We start from the raw sequence: 19,551 nt of genomic DNA on the forward strand, positions 1-19,551 counted from the left end.
CGTGCGGCTCCCGGGGCGCTCCAGAATGACGTCAGAGCGCCCCATGCGCATGGATGACGTGATCCATGCGATCACGTGATCCATGCGCTTGGGGCTCCCTGACGTCACTCTGGAGCGCCCCGGGAGCCGCACGGACGGTAAGTACACTGCTCCCCCGCTCCCCGCTCCACTTTACCATGGCTGCCAGGACTTTAGCGTCCCGGCAGCCATGGTAACCACTCTGAAAAAGCTAAATGTCGGCTCCTGCAATGCGCCGAAACGACGTTTAGCTTAAGGCCGGATCCGGATCAATGTCTTTCAATGGGCATTAATTACGGATCCGGCATTGCGGCAAGTCTTCAGGATTTTTGGCCGGAGCAAAAAGCGCAGCATGCTGCGGTATTTTCTCCGGCCAACAAACGTTCCGTACCGGAACTGAAGACATCCTGAACGGATTTCTCTCCCTTCAGAATGCATTAGGATAATCCTGATCAGGATTCTTCCGGCATAGAGCCCCGACGACGGAACTCTATGCCGGAAGAAAAGAACGCAAGTGTGAAAGAGCCCTAATGTATGTACACAGTGACTGCACCAGCAGAATAGTGAGTGCAGCTCTGGAGTATAATACAGGATGTAACTCAGGATCAGTACAGGATAAGTAATGTATGTACACAGTGACTGCACCAGCAGAATAGTGAGTGCAGCTCTGGAGTATAATACAGGATGTAACTCAGGATCAGTACAGGATAAGTAATGTATGTACACAGTGAATGCACCAGCAGAATAGTGAGTGCAGCTCTGGAGTATAATGCAGGATGTAACTCAGGATCAGTACAGGATAAGTAATGTATGTACACAGTGACTCCACCAGCAGAATAGTGAGTGCAGCTCTGGAGTATAATACAGGATGTAACTCAGGAAACCTCTGGAGCAGTTGTTTATGGGGAATGTACATTTATGTAGGTGATATGCAACTGTTGTGAGGCTACAAGTCCCAGCATGGCAGCCGGCTACTTTCACAGCTGAGGTGCCCCAGGCCGATATATTCTCATGTATGGGTCTGTTATTGACCACACACACCTCAGGGTGCAGCTACACGGTCAGGTTTTCTGATGCAGTTTGGGAAAGCGTAATCAGGAGTGGATCCTAAAAGCAGAGAGAGTATTAAGGATAGATACAATGGGAAGCAGGGACAGCATATAAAGCTGGCCGTACACATCAGATGTATGGGGGGGGCCTCTCCCCTGAATGCATGTGTATGACAGTAATATCATGTGTGGTAATCTTACCTGTAGCTGCCACAGACAGCCATAGACTCAGGCCTCTGTACATTGAGAGACAGAGAGAGACTGCCAGGAAGAGCTACCATAGGGAGGTGGAGGAACTGTCAGGAGTGGCAAAGAAGGTAGGTCCATGAGAGCTAATGTGGCTGACAGTAAGTATCTTCTCAGCACCACATCCTCACGCTTCATGGTCACCCAGTAATCTGCAATTCTTTGGGGGAGCCGACTGATAATTCCTTCCTTTAGAGGTCCACTTTAAGGGGTTTACCAGGTGTTTCATATTGATGACCTATCCTCGTTGTGTAGTACATTGTATAGCAGCTGTACTTGGTATTGCATCTCAGCCCGATACACAGGTCATGTGACCAGTGAACGGGACGTCGCTTAAGAAGAGGCCACGACACTCAAGTGAATGGGGATGAGCTGCAATACCAAACACATCCACTATACAAGTACGGCGCTGTGCTTGGTAAGCTGCAAAGAGGCCATTTTCCCAAATAGGAAAAGAAAATGCCATGATAATTCAACCCCTTTAGATTGCGCCTGGCTGGGGAGGGCCCCATTAACCTCGTTTTGCTCAAAGCATTGTATTAATCCACACACCTGGTCACACACCTTGTGTGTCTCAACAATATATATGCGTTTTCTAAGGGGTACTAAGGGGTACTCTTTCTCATTATGGAGAGCCTCTAGCAGGCTGAGTATCTGTGCATAGTATTGTAGGCCAGGCCATACTTCCATGGGTTTCTGGGAAAGACATTCAGATTAGCTTTACCAAACCTATCTGATGCCAGCAGATGTTAGACATGATCATTTGCATATAACAAGATGAGCATTGTCCAGCCTACAATAATCATCATGCATATTAAATGGTCTCCATAATAGAAATAGTACCCACCCAGAGGTTTCCCCTAGAAAAGCAGTTTGCATCTGCTTTACTCTGATAAAAGGCTGTTGTCCTGAAAGAGCTAACCGCAGATGTGAGGCTGGCTTAGCTATTTTCTATATTGTTGCTATATAACCATATTTAAAAGGATGGAAGGCATCACTGTGTGAGAATAATGCAGCACTTAGGAGGCTGTGTTCTCCGTACTGTTTACCTAATTGCTGTGCAGTAGCGAGCAGTCATACTAATAGCTCCTGCTGTCCCAATTCACCTTAAGTGGTGACTCCTTCTCCCTTGAGGACACCGTTCACTAACTACAGGTGTAATTTGAAGCCACTGACCCCCCACACAAATTCTGGAACCGCAGGGACCGTCTATCGATGCTTATTTTTTTTAACCCATTCTGTCCCTTACCCGGATAGCAAAATTCATAGAAATATTCTGGACACTATATGGCTCTGTTTATCAGGGCACAGTTTGGCGGTTTTTCACCAAGTGTTTATCTGAGCGTTGTATGGTACCACACCAGCACCACTACTACTAGACACTATTGTGTACAGTCGCGGCCAAAAGTTTTGAGAATTACATAAATATTGGAAATTGGAAAAGTTGCTGCTTAAGTTTTTATAATAGCAATTTGCATCTACTCCAGAATGTTATGAAGAGTGATCAGATGAATTGCATAGTCCTTCTTTGCCATGAAAATTAACTTAATCCCCAAAAAACCTTTCCACTGCATTTCATTGCTGTCATTAAAGGACCTGCTGAGATCATTTCAGTAATCGTCTTGTTAACTCAGGTGAGAATGTTGACGAGCACAAGGCTGGAGATCATTATGTCAGGCTGATTGGGTTAAAATGGCAGACTTGACATGTTAAAAGGAGGGTGATGCTTGAAATCATTGTTCTTCCATTGTTAACCATGGTGACCTGCAAAGAAACGCGTGCAGCCATCATTGCGTTGCATAAAAATGGCTTCACAGGCAAGGATATTGTGGCTACTAAGATTACACCTCAATCAACAATTTATAGGATCATCAAAAACTTCAAGGAAAGAGGTTCAATTCTTGTTAAGAAGGCTTCAGGGCGTCCAAGAAAGTCCAGCAAGCGCCAGGATCGTCTCCTAAAGAGGATTCAGCTGCGGGATCGGAGTGCCACCAGTGCAGAGCTTGCTCAGGAATGGCAGCAGGCAGGTGTGAGCGCATCTGCACGCACAGTGAGGCCAAGACTTTTGGAAGATGGCCTGGTGTCAAGAAGGGCAGCAAAGAAGCCATTTCTCTCCAAAAAAAACATCAGGGACAGATTGATCTTCTGCAGAAAGTCTGGTGAATGGACTGCTGAGGACTGGGGCAAAGTCATATTCTCCAATGAAGCCTCTTTCCGATTGTTTGGGGCATCAGGAAAAAGGCTTGTCCGGAGAAGAAAAGGTGAGCGCTACCATCAGTCCTGTGTCATGCCAACAGTAAAGCAGCCTGAGACCATTCATGTGTGGGGTTGCTTCTCATCCAAGGGAGTGGGCTCACTCACAATTTTGCCCAAAAACACAGCCATGAATATAGAATGGCACCAAAACACCCTCCAACAGCAACTTCTTCCAACAATCCAACAACAGTTTGGGGAAGAACAATGCATTTTCCAGCACGATGGAGCACCGTGCCATAAGGCAAAAGTGATAACTAAGTGGCTCGGGGACCAAAACGTTGACATTTTGGGTCCATGGCCTAGAAACTCCCCAGATCTTAATCCCATTGAGAACTTGTGGTCAATCCTCAAGAGGCGGGTGGACAAACAAAAACCCACTAATTCTGACAAACTCCAAGAAGTGATTATGAAAGAATGGGTGGCTATCAGTCAGGAATTGGCCCAGAAGGTGATTGAGAGCATGCCCAGTCGAATTGCAGAGGTCCTGAAAAAGAAGGGCCAACACTGCAAATACTGACTCTTTGCATAAATGTCATGTAATTGTCGATAAAAGCCTCTGAAACGTATGAAGTGCGTGTAATTATATTTCACTACATCACAGAAACAACTGAAACAAAGATCCAAAAGCAGTTTAGCAGCAAACTTTGTGAAAACTAATATTTGTGTCATTCTCAAAACTTTTGGCCACGACTGTATATTGGCACACTGTACAGCGTTAAAATTTGTATAAAAAACAACATAATTCCTTTATTTTAATCGCGAATATCGCCACTTCGAGAATACGCCAATATTTAGAATATAGTGCTATTCTAATTGCGAATTTATCGCGAAGATATTACATTGCCGATTTTCGCAATCAAGTAAACAATGACTGGAGATCACGATATCTCGAATTTGCAAATATATGGTGAATATTCAGCCACAAATTTGCGAAATATCGCGAATTCGAATATTGCCTATGCCGCTCATCACTGATTATTTTATCCAACACCCCCCAAGACGTGCGCCCCATGTGATATAACAGCCCAGGCCACGTCTGTGGATTTAGTAACCCCCAGTCACACACGAGCGGTGGAGGATTCCTGGCCCCCATGACAGTACCTTGAGATCCAGGGTTAGGAATTGATACAATGTAACAGGATCTTGTCCAGGAATTTATTGATACATTGTATCCAGTGCAGTCTATGGAGTGACCCATTCCCTAGCCTCTAGCGGTGAGCCCTGGTGAATGCTGCCGGTCAGGTTTACTCTGTGTTTAAAGGTCACACCTCAGACTATAATACAGTGTGCACTGGATGAAGCTGCAGCATTCAGGGTGATGATACATTGACTGCGGGAAAAGAGGCGACAACCCGTATCGAGGTAACAACTCTCTACTTTAGTATTGATCGCAGCCGCTCTAGGAAAACAATAGCAAAGGCTAAAGCAATGGTCAACAACCTGTGACTGCAGCTGTGGGTCTATCATTGTTCACATGTGTCACATGTCTGTAACTACTGATGGGGATCACTTTACACCCCTGATCTGCAACCTGTGACTCTCCAGCTGCTCTGTAACCCCAGTGTGTGTCTATCAATAGTCACGTGTATTATCTATGTGTTTCGAATATATGTAACTATTCTTGGCGTTGACTTTACACCATAGCTACCAACTTTTTGGACGGTCAGAGAGGGACACTTACGGTTCATTATGTGATAGATCCATTTTTCCTGCATATGTACACACGTCAATGGTTTTCTTTTACACTAGCACACAAATTATCTGAAAAGAGAAATTTCTAAAACCCAAATCGCATCAAATAATGAAATATTATACAAGGCTCTGATATACAGAGATGAACTAAACACTTTCTGGATCAATATTGTAGATGTATTAATGCAAATCTATACATCAGAGCAAATAGGGACTTGGGTCAAAAATAGGGACTGTCCCTCCAAAAAAGAGACACTTGGGAGGTCTGCTTTACACCCCTGATCTGCCATCTGTGACTCTCCAGCTGCTGTGTAACCCCAGTGTGTGTCTATGAATATCCACGTATCTATGTGCTTTGTATGTATGTAACTACTGATGGCGATCACTTTTTACAACTGATCTGCAACCTGTGACTCTCCAGCTGTTGTGCAACCCCAGTGTGTGTCTATCAATATTCATGTGTATTATCTATGTGCTTCAAATATATGTGACTATTCTTGGGGTTGACTTTACATGACTGATCTGCAACCTGTGACTCTCCAGCTGTTGTGTCACCCCAGTGTATGTCCATCAGTATTCACATGTATTATCTATGTGCTTTGTATGTATGTAACTACTGACGGCGATCACTTTACACCCCTGATCTGCCACCTGTGACTCTCCAGCTGCTGTGTAACCCCAGTGTGTGTCTATCAATATCCATGTGTATTATCTATGTGCTTTGTATGTATGTAACTACTGACGGCGATCACTTTTCACAACTGATCTGCAACCTGTGACTCTCCAGCTGTTGTGCAACCCCAGTGTGTGTCTATCTATATTCATGTGTATTATCTATGTGCTTCAAATATATGTGACTATTCTTGGGGTTGACTTTACATGACGGATCTCCAACCTGTGACTCTCCAGCTGTTGTGTCACCACAGTGTACTGTATGTAAATCAGTATTCACATGTATTATCTATGTGCTTTGTATGTATGTAACTACTGACGGCGATCACTTTTCACGACTGATCTGCAACCTGTGACTCTCCAGCTGCTGTGTAACCCCAGTGTGTGTCTATCAATATTCATGTGTATTATCTATGTGCTTCAAATATATGTGACTATTCTTGGGGTTGACTTTACATGACTGATCTGCAACCTGTGACTCTCCAGCTGTTGTGTCACCACAATGTACTGTATGTAAATCAGTATTCACATGTATTATCTATGTGCTTTGTATGTATGTAACTACTGACGGCGATCACTTTTCACGACTGATCTGCAACCTGTGACTCTCCAGCTGTTGTGCAACCCTAGTGTGTGTCTATCAGTATTCATGTGTATTATCTATGTGCTTCAAATATATGTGACTATTCTTGGGGTTGACTTTACATGACGGATCTCCAACCTGTGACTCTCCAGCTGTTGTGTCACCCCAGTGTATGTCCATCAGTATTCACATGTATTATCTATGTGCTTTGTATGTATGTAACTACTGACGGCGATCACTTTTCATGACTGATCTGCAACCTGTGACTCTCCAGCTGCTGTGTAACCCCAGTGTGTGTCTATCAATATCCATGTGTATTATCTATGTGCTTTGTATGTATGTAACTACTGACGGCGATCACTTTTCACAACTGATCTGCAACCTGTGACTCTCCAGCTGTTGTGCAACCCCAGTGTGTGTCTATCTATATTCATGTGTATTATCTATGTGCTTCAAATATATGTGAATATTCTTGGGGTTGACTTTACATGACTGATCTGCAACCTGTGACTCTCCAGCTGTTGTGTCACCACAGTGTACTGTATGTAAATCAGTATTCACATGTATTATCTATGTGCTTTGTATGTATGTAACTACTGACGGCGATCACTTTTCACGACTGATCTGCAACCTGTGACTCTCCAGCTGCTGTGTAACCCCAGTGTGTGTCTATCAATATCCACGTGTATTATCTATGTGCTTCGAATATATGCAACTATTCTTGGGGTTGACTTTACACGACTGATCTGCAACCTGTGACTGCAGCTGTATGTCTGTCACTGTTCACATGTATTATCTATGTGCTTTGTATGTATGTAACTACTGACGGCGATCACTTTTCATGACTGATCTGCAACCTGTGACTCTCCAGCTGCTCTGTAACCCCAGTGTGTGTCTATAAATATCCACGTGTATTATCTATGTGATTTTTATGTATGTAACTGCTGACGGCGATCACTTTTCATGACTGATCTGCAACCTGTGACTCTCCAGCTGTTGTGAAACCCCAGTGTATGTCCATCAGTGTTCATATGAATTATCTATGTGCCATGTATGTAGGTAAGTATTGATGGGGTTGATTTTACACCACTATTCTGCAACCCGTGACTCCCCTGCTGTTGTTAAACCACAACACCCATCATTCGCTGTTTTCCGGTTATAGTACTGTTCACATGTATTACTTTCTGGACATTTACCTGTTGATGAGGTTGGTGTCATCCATGTACGGTACATCAGTGATCCTCAACCTCTGAAGGATCGGACGCTACAGGTCCTAGTCAGGTGGCCGCTTCCACTGTCCACGTGGATTATTTATGGATGTTGTATACATTGCACTGATTATAGAGTTCATTTTATACAATTGTGTCAATGCTCCCTAACCTATGGCTCTACAGCTGTGGTGGAGCTACAAGCCCCAGCATGTTATGGCAGTCTGAGACTTTCCCAGGATGCTGGGAGTTCTAGTTGCGCATCAGTTTGGATGGTAAGTGGGGAGGGGGGTAGACTGCTCTTAGAAAGCAAAAGACAAAAGAGCCTGTCAGTCCTCCAGGTGTCATTATCAGGTTAATGAATGAAAGGAGGCAAATAGCTTTCTATATGTTGAGAGGTCACTAGAAATTCAGGAATTCTTAAAGGGATGGCCTGATGTAAAGCAACACTGCCACTAATGGCTGGGCTTAGTATGACAGCTCGTAAATAAAGGTGGGTGATACTCCCGTCAGTGGAGGCAGCGATAGGTGAACTGAACAGGATATATGAGGGAAGCACAGAAGATTCTGGATGTTACATTTACTTTTAGAGGAGAATATATGGATGAAGCGAAGGAGATTCTGACCTTTGCCGTAGCTTCATCAATCACATAACACAGTCATGTGCTCCTATTAAATACCGTCTGACACCTCCATTCCTCACAACTTCTCACGTAACCTCCTCCAGGTGATGAAGTGTCACTACTGATGAATGGAACAGGAGCGAGAATCATTGTAAGATAACTGTAACATACCGCAGTATAATAGCTGATCACCGCTATAATAACTACACATCGTACAGATGTTCCGTACACGACACTGGTGGAGGAAGAAGTAACAGTAATCCAATATTCATAAATAGGAGCAGTATTATAGCAGTCATATTCTTGTACATAGGAACAGTATTATAGTAGTTATATTCTTGTACATAGGAGCAGTATTATATTAGTTATATTCTTGTACATAGGAGCAGTATTATAGTAGTTATATTCTTGTACATAGGAGCAGTATTATAGCAGTTATATTCTTGTACATAGGAGCAGTATTATAGTAGTTATATTCTTGTACATAGGAGGCAGTATTATAGTAGTTATATTCTTGTACATAGGAGGCAGTATTATAGTAGTTATATTCTTGTACATAGGAGCAGTATTATAGTAGTTATATTCTGGTACATAGGAGCAGTATTATAGTAGTTATATTCTTGTACATAGGAGGCAGTATTATAGTAGTTATATTCTTGTACATAGGAGCAGTATTATAGTAGTTATATTCTTGTACATAGGAGTAGTATTATAGTAGTTATATTCTTGTATATAGGAGCAGTATTATAGTAGTTATATTCTTGTACATAGGAGGCAGTATTATAGTAGTTATATTCTTGTACATAGGAGGCAGTATTATAGTAGTTATATTCTTGTACATAGGAGGCAGTATTATAGTAGTTATATTCTTGTACATAGGAGGCAGTATTATAGTAGTTATATTCTTATACATAGGAGGCAGTATTATAGTAGTTATATTCTTGTACATAGGAGCAGTATTATAGTAGTTATATTCTTGTACATAGGAGCAGTATTATAGTAGTTATATTCTTGTACATAGGAGCAGTATTATAGTAGTTATATTCTTGTACATAGGAGCAGTATTATAGTAGTTATATTCTTGTACATAGGAGGCAGTATTATAGTAGTTATATTCTTATACATAGAAGCAGTATTATAGTAGTTATATTCTTGTACATAGGAGGCAGTATTATAGTAGTTATATTCTTGTACATAGGAGGCAGTATTATAGTAGTTATATTCTTGTACATAGGAGCAGTATTATAGTAGTTATATTCTTGTACATAAGAGGCAGTATTATAGTAGTTATATTCTTGTACATAGGAGCAGTATTATAGTAGTTATATTCTTGTACATAGGAGCAGTATTATAGTAGTTATATTCTCATACATAGGAGCAGTATTATAGTAGTTATATTCTTTTACATAGGGGCAGTATAATAGTAGTTATATTCTTGTACATAGGAGGCAGTATTATAGTAGTTATATTCTTGTACATAGAAACAGTATTATAGTAGTTATTGTAACGGTCGCGTACACACACACACAGGGGGGAGGGAAGTGACCACTGCGCTCCACCCTTACCCCTGGCCCTGCCTACTTGCCTCGCGAGTCCTAATGACAGGGGACAACTGGACGGCAATCCCTAACTTGGAATAAGTGCAGGGATGACAGACAGACAAACAACAGGAAGAGAACGGACCGAGTCAATACCAGGAAAGCTACAAAGTACAAATGGAGCAAGCAGAGAATTGTCAGGAGAAGCCGGGATCATAAATACCAGGAGAGCAGCAAAGTACACAAGGAGCAGGCAAAGGATCGTCAGGAATTCAGCAGGAGGTAAATACGCCAGGAAAGACCAAATCACAGGTGGAACCTAAATTAACAGGCAACCTGTGGCCAGCAGGCTGCCTGTATATATAGTGGGGAGTGAGGATCATGTGACGTGGCCAGCGTCACATGACCGACAGACCAACCAGTCGAGCACCGAGTGATCAGCTCGGCGCTCAAGGCAGACTTAGGAGCAGGGAGCCACCCAGCTAGTAAAGCCGCCCTGGTAATGAGGTCAAACACAGATTCTCATTCCCAAAGCTAAGCAACAGTTCTGCGGGCAATGGGGGACCGAGTGCACCTTCGGAACCCTGTTACAGTACCCCCCCTTTTACGAGGGGCCACCGGACCCAAGACTTCAGGTGATGGCTTTTCAGGGTGTTCTAAATGAAATTTTCGAACAAGTCTAGGAGCATGAACCTCCCTGGCAGGTACCCAAGATCTCTCTTCAGGTCCATACCCCTGCCAGTGAATCAGGTACTGCAAGGAATTACGCACCTTCCTGACATCCACTATTTTAGACACCACATACTCGACAGCATCATTAACAAGAACCGGCGGAGGCGAGGCTTTCGATGGTACTACCGGTTCAAAATATTTTTTAAGTAGAGATTTATGGAACACATCATGAATGTGGAATTACTCGGGCAGCTCCAACCTAATTGATACCGGGTTAATCACCTCCGTGATCTTATATGGTCCAATAAAACGAGGAGCAAACTTTTTAGAATCTACCTTAAGAGAGAGATTCTTGGAGGACAACCATACCTTATCCCCAACCTGAAAATTCACCCCCCTAGAACGTCTCCTATCGGCCTTGAGTTTCTGAGAACTTTGAGCCTTTTCAAAGTTCGATTGATCCTGGGCCCAAACTGTGCACAGTTCAGAGGAGAACCTATCCGCCTCAGGGTTAGAGGAGGAGACGGATGACCCATAATGAAAACGGGGATGGAAACCATGGTTACAAAAGAAAGGTGAAACCCCAGCAGAAGAATTGACACGGTTATTCAAAGCAAATTCAGCCAATGGAAGAAATTTCACCCATAATTGCTGGTCATCAGCAACATACAACCTCAAGAATTATTCCACAGACTGATTAAGGCGTTCAGTCTGTCCATTACTCTCAGGGTGGTAGGCAGAGGAAAAAGACAATGAAATTTTACATTTTTGACAGAAGGCCCTCCAGAATTTGGCCACAAACTGCACACCCCTGTCAGAAACAATATTTTCCGGGATACCATGCAATCGAACAATTTCTTTCACAAAAATAGACGCCAGGGTTTTGGCATTCGGGAGTTTAGACAGGGGAATGAAATGGACCATCTTGCTAAACCTATCGACCACTACCCAAACTACAGTCTTACCCTCCGCCGGCGGTAGGTCAGTTATAAAGTCCATCGAGATATGGGACCAGGGTCTACTGGGAATGGGTAGGGGTCGTAGGTTACCAGCAGGGCGAGTCCTAGGTGTCTTGGACCTGGCACAAACCTCACAGGCTGACACGTAGGACTTGACATCCCTAGTTAGAGTGGGCCACCAATAAGATCTAGAAACCAGATCCTTAGTGCCCTCAACACCCGGATGTCCACAAAAGGCAGAATCGTGACACTCACTCAACAGCTGGAGACGAAATTGTACGGGAACAAACAACTTATCTGTTGGGGTGGATACCGGTGCCAGATGTTGTTCAGACCTAATGCGAGCCGAGATATCCTGGGTAAGAGCTGCTAAGAAGATTTTTGCTGGTAGGATGGATTCAGGTGGTACCTCAGTAGGTTGAAAAGCCTGGAAGCTCCGAGATAATGCGTCCGCCTTCACATTTTTACTTCCCGGCCTGAACGTAATGGAAAAATCAAAACGAGTAAAAAACAGAGCCCATCTGGCTTGACGGGGATTCAACCTCTTAGCAGACTCGAGAAACATAAGGTTTTTATGGTCAGTGACAACAGTTACACAATGCCTTGCCCCCTCCAGAAAATGCCTCCACTCCTCAAAAGCCCATTTAATGGCCAGCAGCTCCCTATTCCCTATGTCGTAGTTTCTCTCCGTGGGAGAGAATTTCCTGGAGAAGAAGGCACATGGTCTCAGGTTAGTGAGGCTAGCAGGACCTTGTGAAAGGACTGCTCCTGCGCCATCCTCGGACGCATCCACCTCCACAATAAAAGGTTTCTCCTGATCAGGCTGGATCAGAATGGGAGCGCTACTGAATGCCTTTTTTAATTTTTCAAATGAAGAAATGGCCTCAGTAGACCAATTCTCCAAATCCGCCCCTTTCTTTGTAAGGTCGGTCAACGGTTTAGCAATTACGGAAAAATTCATAATAAATTTACGATAGTAATTGGTGAAACCTAAGAACCGTTGTAAGGCCTTTAAGAATGAAGGTCTTACCCATTCCTTAATTGCTAGTACCTTACCAGGATCCATCTTGAAGGCGTGAGGAGTCAGAACATGCCCTAGAAACAGAATCTACTGTACACCAAAGACACATTTCTCTTGCTTAGCGGATAGCTGATTCTCCCTCAACAACTCTAATACTTGTTTAACATGAGACACATGGGATTCGAAGTCAGGAGAGAATATCAAAATTTCGTCAAGATAGACAATAACAAATTTACCTAAGAACTCCCTAAGAATGTCATTCATGAAGTTTTGGAACACAGCTGGGGCATTGCTGAGTCCAAAAGGCATCACCTGATATTCAAAGTGTCCTACCGGGGTATTGAACGCTGTCTTCCATTCGTCTCCCTCCTTGATTCGGATTAGATTGTATGCCCCTTTCAGGTCAATTTTGGAAATCCAGGTTGCCCCCAGAACCTGGTTAAATAAATCCGGAATCAATGGGAGGGAGTATCTATTCTGGACAGTGATTTTATTTAATCTCCGGTAATCGATACATGGCCTAAGACCACCATCTTTTTTCTTAACAAAGAAAAACCCCGCCCCCATGGGAGAGACCGAAGGTCTAATATGCCCTTTACCAAGGCTCTCCTTAATATAATCTTCCATGGCCTTGCGTTCGGGCATAGAAAGATTATAAATTCGTATAAGCTCACCGTACCACCAATAAGAGGAGTAGCATCAATAGCCATGACATGAATAGGAGTTGGTAAGGCAAACATAGGAATACCCAATCTTATAGCATACTCAGAGTCAATAAAGCTAGCCGCTGAGCCAGAATCAATAAAGGCCTTACCCGGCCATTTATCTACTCCCAGAGAAATCGTAATGGGTACCGAAAGCTTACATTTAGAAAATTCAGGGTGTACCTGGTCTTTAGGTTGCCTTGCCTTTGGAGACTTGACAGAGAGGACCTTCTTAGGACACTGGTTGATCCAATGGTCAGGATCTCCACAGTAAACGCATTCTCCACATCTGCGGCTAAGATTCCCTCGGGTCATGTCAACCTGCATGGGTTCCTCGGTGGAGACCTCAGTATTGTTTCTGGGATAGGCCTCTGGCTGGACCACCATCTGGGAAGAGAACTGTTGTTCCTGTCGTCTCTCTCTAACCCGTCGGTCAAGTCGGACAACAAGGGTCATCATCTCCTCTAAGGTCTCTGGAAGTTGATAACTGACCAGAAGATCCTTTAATTTATCAGACAGAACTGACCTGAACTGACTCTTCAGGGCTGGTTCGTTCCATCCTGAGGGGACACACCACCTTCTGAATTGGGTGCAATAATCCTCCGCTGGTAGATTGCCCTGAACCAGTGCCTTTAGAGCCGTCTCGGCTACTAGAGCCCTGTCTGGTTCATCATAGAGGGTACCCAGGGCCTGAAAGAACCCCTCCACATTAGATAAACAACTGGCGCCAGCAGGTAAAGAGAACGCCCAGTCCTGGGGATCACCCTGTAATCGGGAAATGATAATGCCCACGCATTGACTCTCGGGGCCAGAGGACACGGGTCGCAAACGGAAGTACAGTTTGCAATTCTCCTTAAAAGAGAGAAACTTCTTCCGGTCTGCAGAAAAGGGTTCTGGGAGCTTAATCTGGGGCTCAAAATGTGGACTGGAGGCCTGAAGAGTGGAAGAGCCTTGCCCTAACTCAAAAGAACTGAGTTTTTCCCCTAACTCCTGCACCATCTGCATCAGATTATAGACATGGTCAGTCAGGGTCACCAGAGGATTCATTATACAGTGGTTATTGGGCCTGTTAATCTGTAACGGTCGCGTACACACACACACACACAGGGGGGAGGGAAGTGACCACTGCGCTCCACCCTTACCCCTGGCCCTGCCTACTTGCCTCGCAAGTCCTAATGACAGGGGACAACTGGACGGCAATCCCTAACTTGGAATAAGTGCAGGGATGATAGACAGACAAACAACAGGACGTGAACGGACCGAGTCAATACCAGGAAAGCTACAAAGTACAAATGGAGCAAGCAGAGAATTGTCAGGAGAAGCCGGGGTCATAAATACCAGGAGAGCAGCAAAGTACACAAGGAGCAGGCAGAGGATCGTCAGGAATTCAGCAGAAGGTAAGTACGCCAGGAAAGACCAAATCACAGGTGGAACCTAAATTAACAGGCAACCTGTGGCCAGCAGGCTGCCTGTATTTATAGTGGGGAGTGAGGATCATGTGACGTGGCCAGCGTCACATGACCGACAGACCAACCAGTCGAGCACCGAGTGATCAGCTCGGCGCTCAAGGCAGACTTAGAAGCAGGGAGCCACCCAGCTAGCAAAGCCGCCCTGGGAATGAGGTCAAACACAGATTCTTATTCCCAAAGCTAAGCAACAGTTCTGCGGGCAATGGGGGACCGAGTGCACCTTCGGAACCCCGTTACAGTTATATTCTTGTAAATAGGAGTACTATTATAGCAGTTATATTCTTGCACATAGGAGGCAGTATTATAGTAGATATATTCTTGTACATAGGAGGCAGTATTATAGTAGCTATATTCTTGTACATAGGAGGCAGTATTATAATAGTTATATTCTTGCACATAGGGAGAAGTATTATAGTAGTTATATTCTTGTACATAGGAGGCAGTATTATAGTAGTTATATTCTTGTACATAGGAGGCAGTATTATAGTAGTTATATTCTTGCACATAGGGAACAGTATTATGGTAGTTATATTCTTGTACATAGGAGGCAGTATTATAGCAGTTATATTCTTGTACATAGGAGGCAGTATTATAGTAGTTATATTCTTGTACATAGGAGGCAGTATTATAGTAGTTATATTCTTGTACATAGGAGGCAGTATTATAGTAGTTATATTCTTGTACATAGGAGGCAGTATTATAGTAGTTATATTCTTGCACATAGGATCAGTATTATAGTAGTTATATTCTTGTACAAAGGGGCAGTATTATAGTAGTTATACTCTTGAATATAGGAGCAGTATTATAGTAGATATATTCTTGTACATAGGAGCAGTATTATAGTAGTTATATTCTTGTACATAGGGGCAGTATTATAGTATTTATATTCTTGTATATAGGAGGCAGTATTATAGTAGTTATATTCTTAAACATAGGGGCAGTATTATAGTAGTTATATTCTTGTACATAGGAGGCAGTATTATAGTAGTTATATTCTTGCACATAGGAGCAGTATTATAGTAGTTATATTCTTGTACATAGGAGCAGTATTATAGTAGTTATATTCTTGTACATAGGAGCAGTATTATAGTAGTTATATTCTTGCACATAGGGAGCAGTATTATAGTAGATATATTATTGTACATAGGAGCAGTATTATAGCAGTTATATTCTTCTACATAGGAGGCAGTATTATAGTAGTTATATTCTTCTACATAGGAGGCAGTATTATAGTAGTTATATTCGTGTACGTAGGAGCAGTATTATAGTAGTTATATTCTTGTACATAGAAGCAGTATTATAGTAGTTATATTCTTGTACATAGGTGGCAGTATTATAGTAGTTACATTCTTGTACATAGGAGCAGTATTATAGTAGTTATATTCTTGTACATAGGAGGCAGTATTATAGTAGTTATATTCTTGCACATAGGGAGCAGTATTATAGTAGATATATTATTGTACATAGGAGCAGTATTATAGCACTTATATTCTTGTACATAGGAGCAGTATTATAGTAGTTATATTCTTGTATATAGGAGGCAGTATTATAGTAGTTACATTCTTGTACATAGGAGCAGTTTTATAGTAGTTATATTCTTGTACATGGGAGGCAGTATTATAGTAGTTATATTCTTGCACATTGGGAGCAGTATTATAGTAGATATATTATTGTACATAGGAGCAGTATTATAGCAGTTATATTCTTCTACATAGGAGGCAGTATTATAGTAGTTATATTCTTCTACATAGGAGGCAGTATTATAGTAGTTCTATTCGTGTACGTAGGAGCAGTATTATAGTAGTTCTATTCTTGTACATAGGAGCAGTATTATAGTAGTTCTATTCTTGTACATAGGAGCAGTATTATAGTAGTTATATTCTTGTACATAGGAAGCAGTATTATAGTAGTTCTATTCTTGTACATAGGAAGCAGTATTATAGTAGTTCTATTCTTGTCCATAGGAGCAGTATTATAGTAGTTATATTCTTGTACATAGGAGCAGTATTATAGTAGTTATATTCCTGTACAAAGGGGCAGTATTATAGTAGTTATATTCTTGAATATAGGAGGCAGTATTATAGTAGTTATATTCTTGTACATAGGAGGCAGTATTATAGTAGTTATATTCTTGCACATAGGATCAGAATTATAACAGTTATATTCTTGTACATAGGAGGCAGTATTATAGTAGTTATATTCTTGTACATAGGAGGCAGTATTATAGTAGTTATATTCTTGCACATAGGATCAGTATTATAGTAGTTATATTCTTGTACAAAGGGGCAGTATTATAGTAGTTATATTCTTGAATATAGGAGCAGTATTATAGTAGAAATATTCTTGTACATAGGAGCAGTATTATAGTAGTTATATTCTTGTACATAGGGGCAGTATTATAGTAGTTATATTCTTGTATATAGGAGGCAGTATTATAGTAGTTATATTCTTAAACATAGGGGCATTATTATAGTAGTTATATTCTTGTACATAGGAGGCAGTATTATAGTAGTTATATTCTTGCACATAGGAGCAGTATTATAGTAGTTATATTCTTGTACATGGGAGCAGTATTATAGTAGTTATATTATTGTACATAGGAGGCAGTATTATAGTAGTTATATTCTTGTACATAGGAGCAGTATTATAGTAGTTATATTCTTGTACATAGGAGGCAGTATTATAGTAGTTATATTCTTGCACATAGGGAGCAGTATTATAGTAGATATATTATTGAACATAGGAGCAGTATTATAGCAGTTATATTCTTCTACATAGGAGGCAGTATTTTAGTAGTTATATTCTTCTACATAGGAGGCAGTATTATAGTAGTTATATTTGTGTACGTAGGAGCAGTAATATAGTAGTTATATTCTTGTACATAGAAGCAGTATTATAGTAGTTACATTCTTGTACATAGGAGCAGTATTATAGTAGTTATATTCTTGTACATAGGAGGCAGTATTATAGTAGTTATATTCTTGCACATAGGGAGCAGTATTATAGTAGATATATTATTGTACATAGGAGCAGTATTATAGAAGTTATATTCTTCTACATAGGAGGCAGTATTATAGTAGTTATATTGTTCTACATAGGAGGCAGTATTATAGTAGTTATATTCTTGTACATAGGAGCAGTATTATAGTAGTTATATTCGTGTACGTAGGAGCAGTATTATAGTAGTTCTATTCTTGTACATAGGAGCAGTATTATAGTAGTTCTATTCTTGTACATAGGAGCAGTATTATAGTAGTTATATTCTTGTACATAGGAAGCAGTATTATAGTAGTTCTATTCTTGTCCATAGGAGCAGTATTATAGAAGTTCTATTCTTGTACATAGGAGCAGTATTATAGTAGTTATATTCTTGTACATAGGAGGCAGTATTATAGTAGTTATATTCTTGCACATAGGATCAGAATTATAGTAGTTATATTCTTGTACATAGGAGGCAGTATTATAGTAGTTATATTCTTGTACTTAGGAGCAGTATTATAGTAGTTATATTCTGGTACATAGGATGCAGTATTATAGTAGTTATACTCTTGTACATAGGAGCAGTATTATAGTAGTTATATTCTTGTACATAGGAGGCAGTATTATAGTAGTTATATTCTTGTACATAGGAGCAGTATTATAGTAGTTATATTCTTGTACATAGGAGGCAGTATTATAGTAGTTATATTCTTGCACATAGGATCAGTATTATAGTAGTTATAATCTTGTATATAGGGGCAGTATTATAGTAGTTATATTCTTGAATATAGGAGCAGTATTATAGTAGATATATTCTTGTACATAGGAGCAGTATTATAGTAGTTATATTCTTGTACATAGGGGCAGTATTATAGTAGTTATATTCTTGTATATAGGAGGCAGTATTATAGTAGTTATATTCTTAAACATAGGGGCATTATTATAGTAGTTATATTCTTGTACATAGGAGGCAGTATTATAGTAGTTATATTCTTGCACATAGGAGCAGTATTATAGTAGTTATATTCTTGTACATGGGAGCAGTATTATAGTAGTTATATTCTTGTACATAGGAGGCAGTATTATAGTAGTCATATTCTTGTACATAGGAGCAGTATTATAGTAGTTATATTCTTGTACATAGGAGGCAGTATTATAGTAGTTATATTCTTGCACATAGGGAGCAGTATTATAGTAGATATATTATTGTACATAGGAGCAGTATTATAGAAGTTATATTCTTCTACATAGGAGGCAGTATTATAGTAGTTATATTCTTCTACATAGGAGGCAGTATTATAGTAGTTATATTCTTGTACATAGGAGCAGTATTATAGTAGTTATATTCGTGTACGTAGGATCAGTATTATAGTAGTTCTATTCTTGTACATAGGAGCAGTATTATAGTAGTTATATTCTTGTACATAGGGGCAGCATTATAGTAGTTATATTCTTGTATATAGGAGGCAGTATTATAGTAGTTATATTCTTAAACATAGGGGCATTATTATAGTAGTTATATTCTTGTACATAGGAGGCAGTATTATAGTAGTTATATTCTTGCACATAGGAGCAGTATTATAGTAGTTATATTCTTGTACATAGGAGCAGTATTATAGTAGTTATATTCTTGTACATAGGAGGCAGTATTATAGTAGTTATATTCTTGTACATAGGAGCAGTATTATAGTAGTTATATTCTTGTACATAGGAGGCAGTATTATAGTAGTTATATTCGTGTACTTAGGAGCAGTATTATAGTAGTTATATTCTTGTACATAGAAGCAGTATTATAGTAGTTACATTCTTGTACATAGGAGCAGTATTATAGTAGTTATATTCTTGTACATAGGAGGCAGTAT

The 19,551-nt window shown here is 40.8% G+C and overlaps 1 protein-coding gene across 3 annotated transcripts in view; it reads left to right on the forward strand.

Moving 5' to 3' along the window:
• Positions 1 to 19,551, forward strand: part of LOC120996564 (solute carrier organic anion transporter family member 2B1-like) — a 219,717-nt gene that overhangs the window by 11,064 nt on the left and 189,102 nt on the right. The window contains exon 1 of one of the 3 annotated variants that reach the window (XM_040426553.1): positions 4,844 to 4,931. The exons of the other annotated variants lie outside the window; for them this stretch is intronic. The gene's annotated coding sequence lies outside the window, so the exon portion shown is untranslated. Of the gene's footprint in view, positions 1 to 4,843; positions 4,932 to 19,551 lie in introns of those variants that run through there. 3 annotated transcript variants of the gene reach the window in all.

The sequence above is a fragment of the Bufo bufo genome, chromosome 3, assembly GCF_905171765.1.
Source record: "Bufo bufo chromosome 3, aBufBuf1.1, whole genome shotgun sequence".
Taxonomy (NCBI): domain Eukaryota; kingdom Metazoa; phylum Chordata; class Amphibia; order Anura; family Bufonidae; genus Bufo; species Bufo bufo.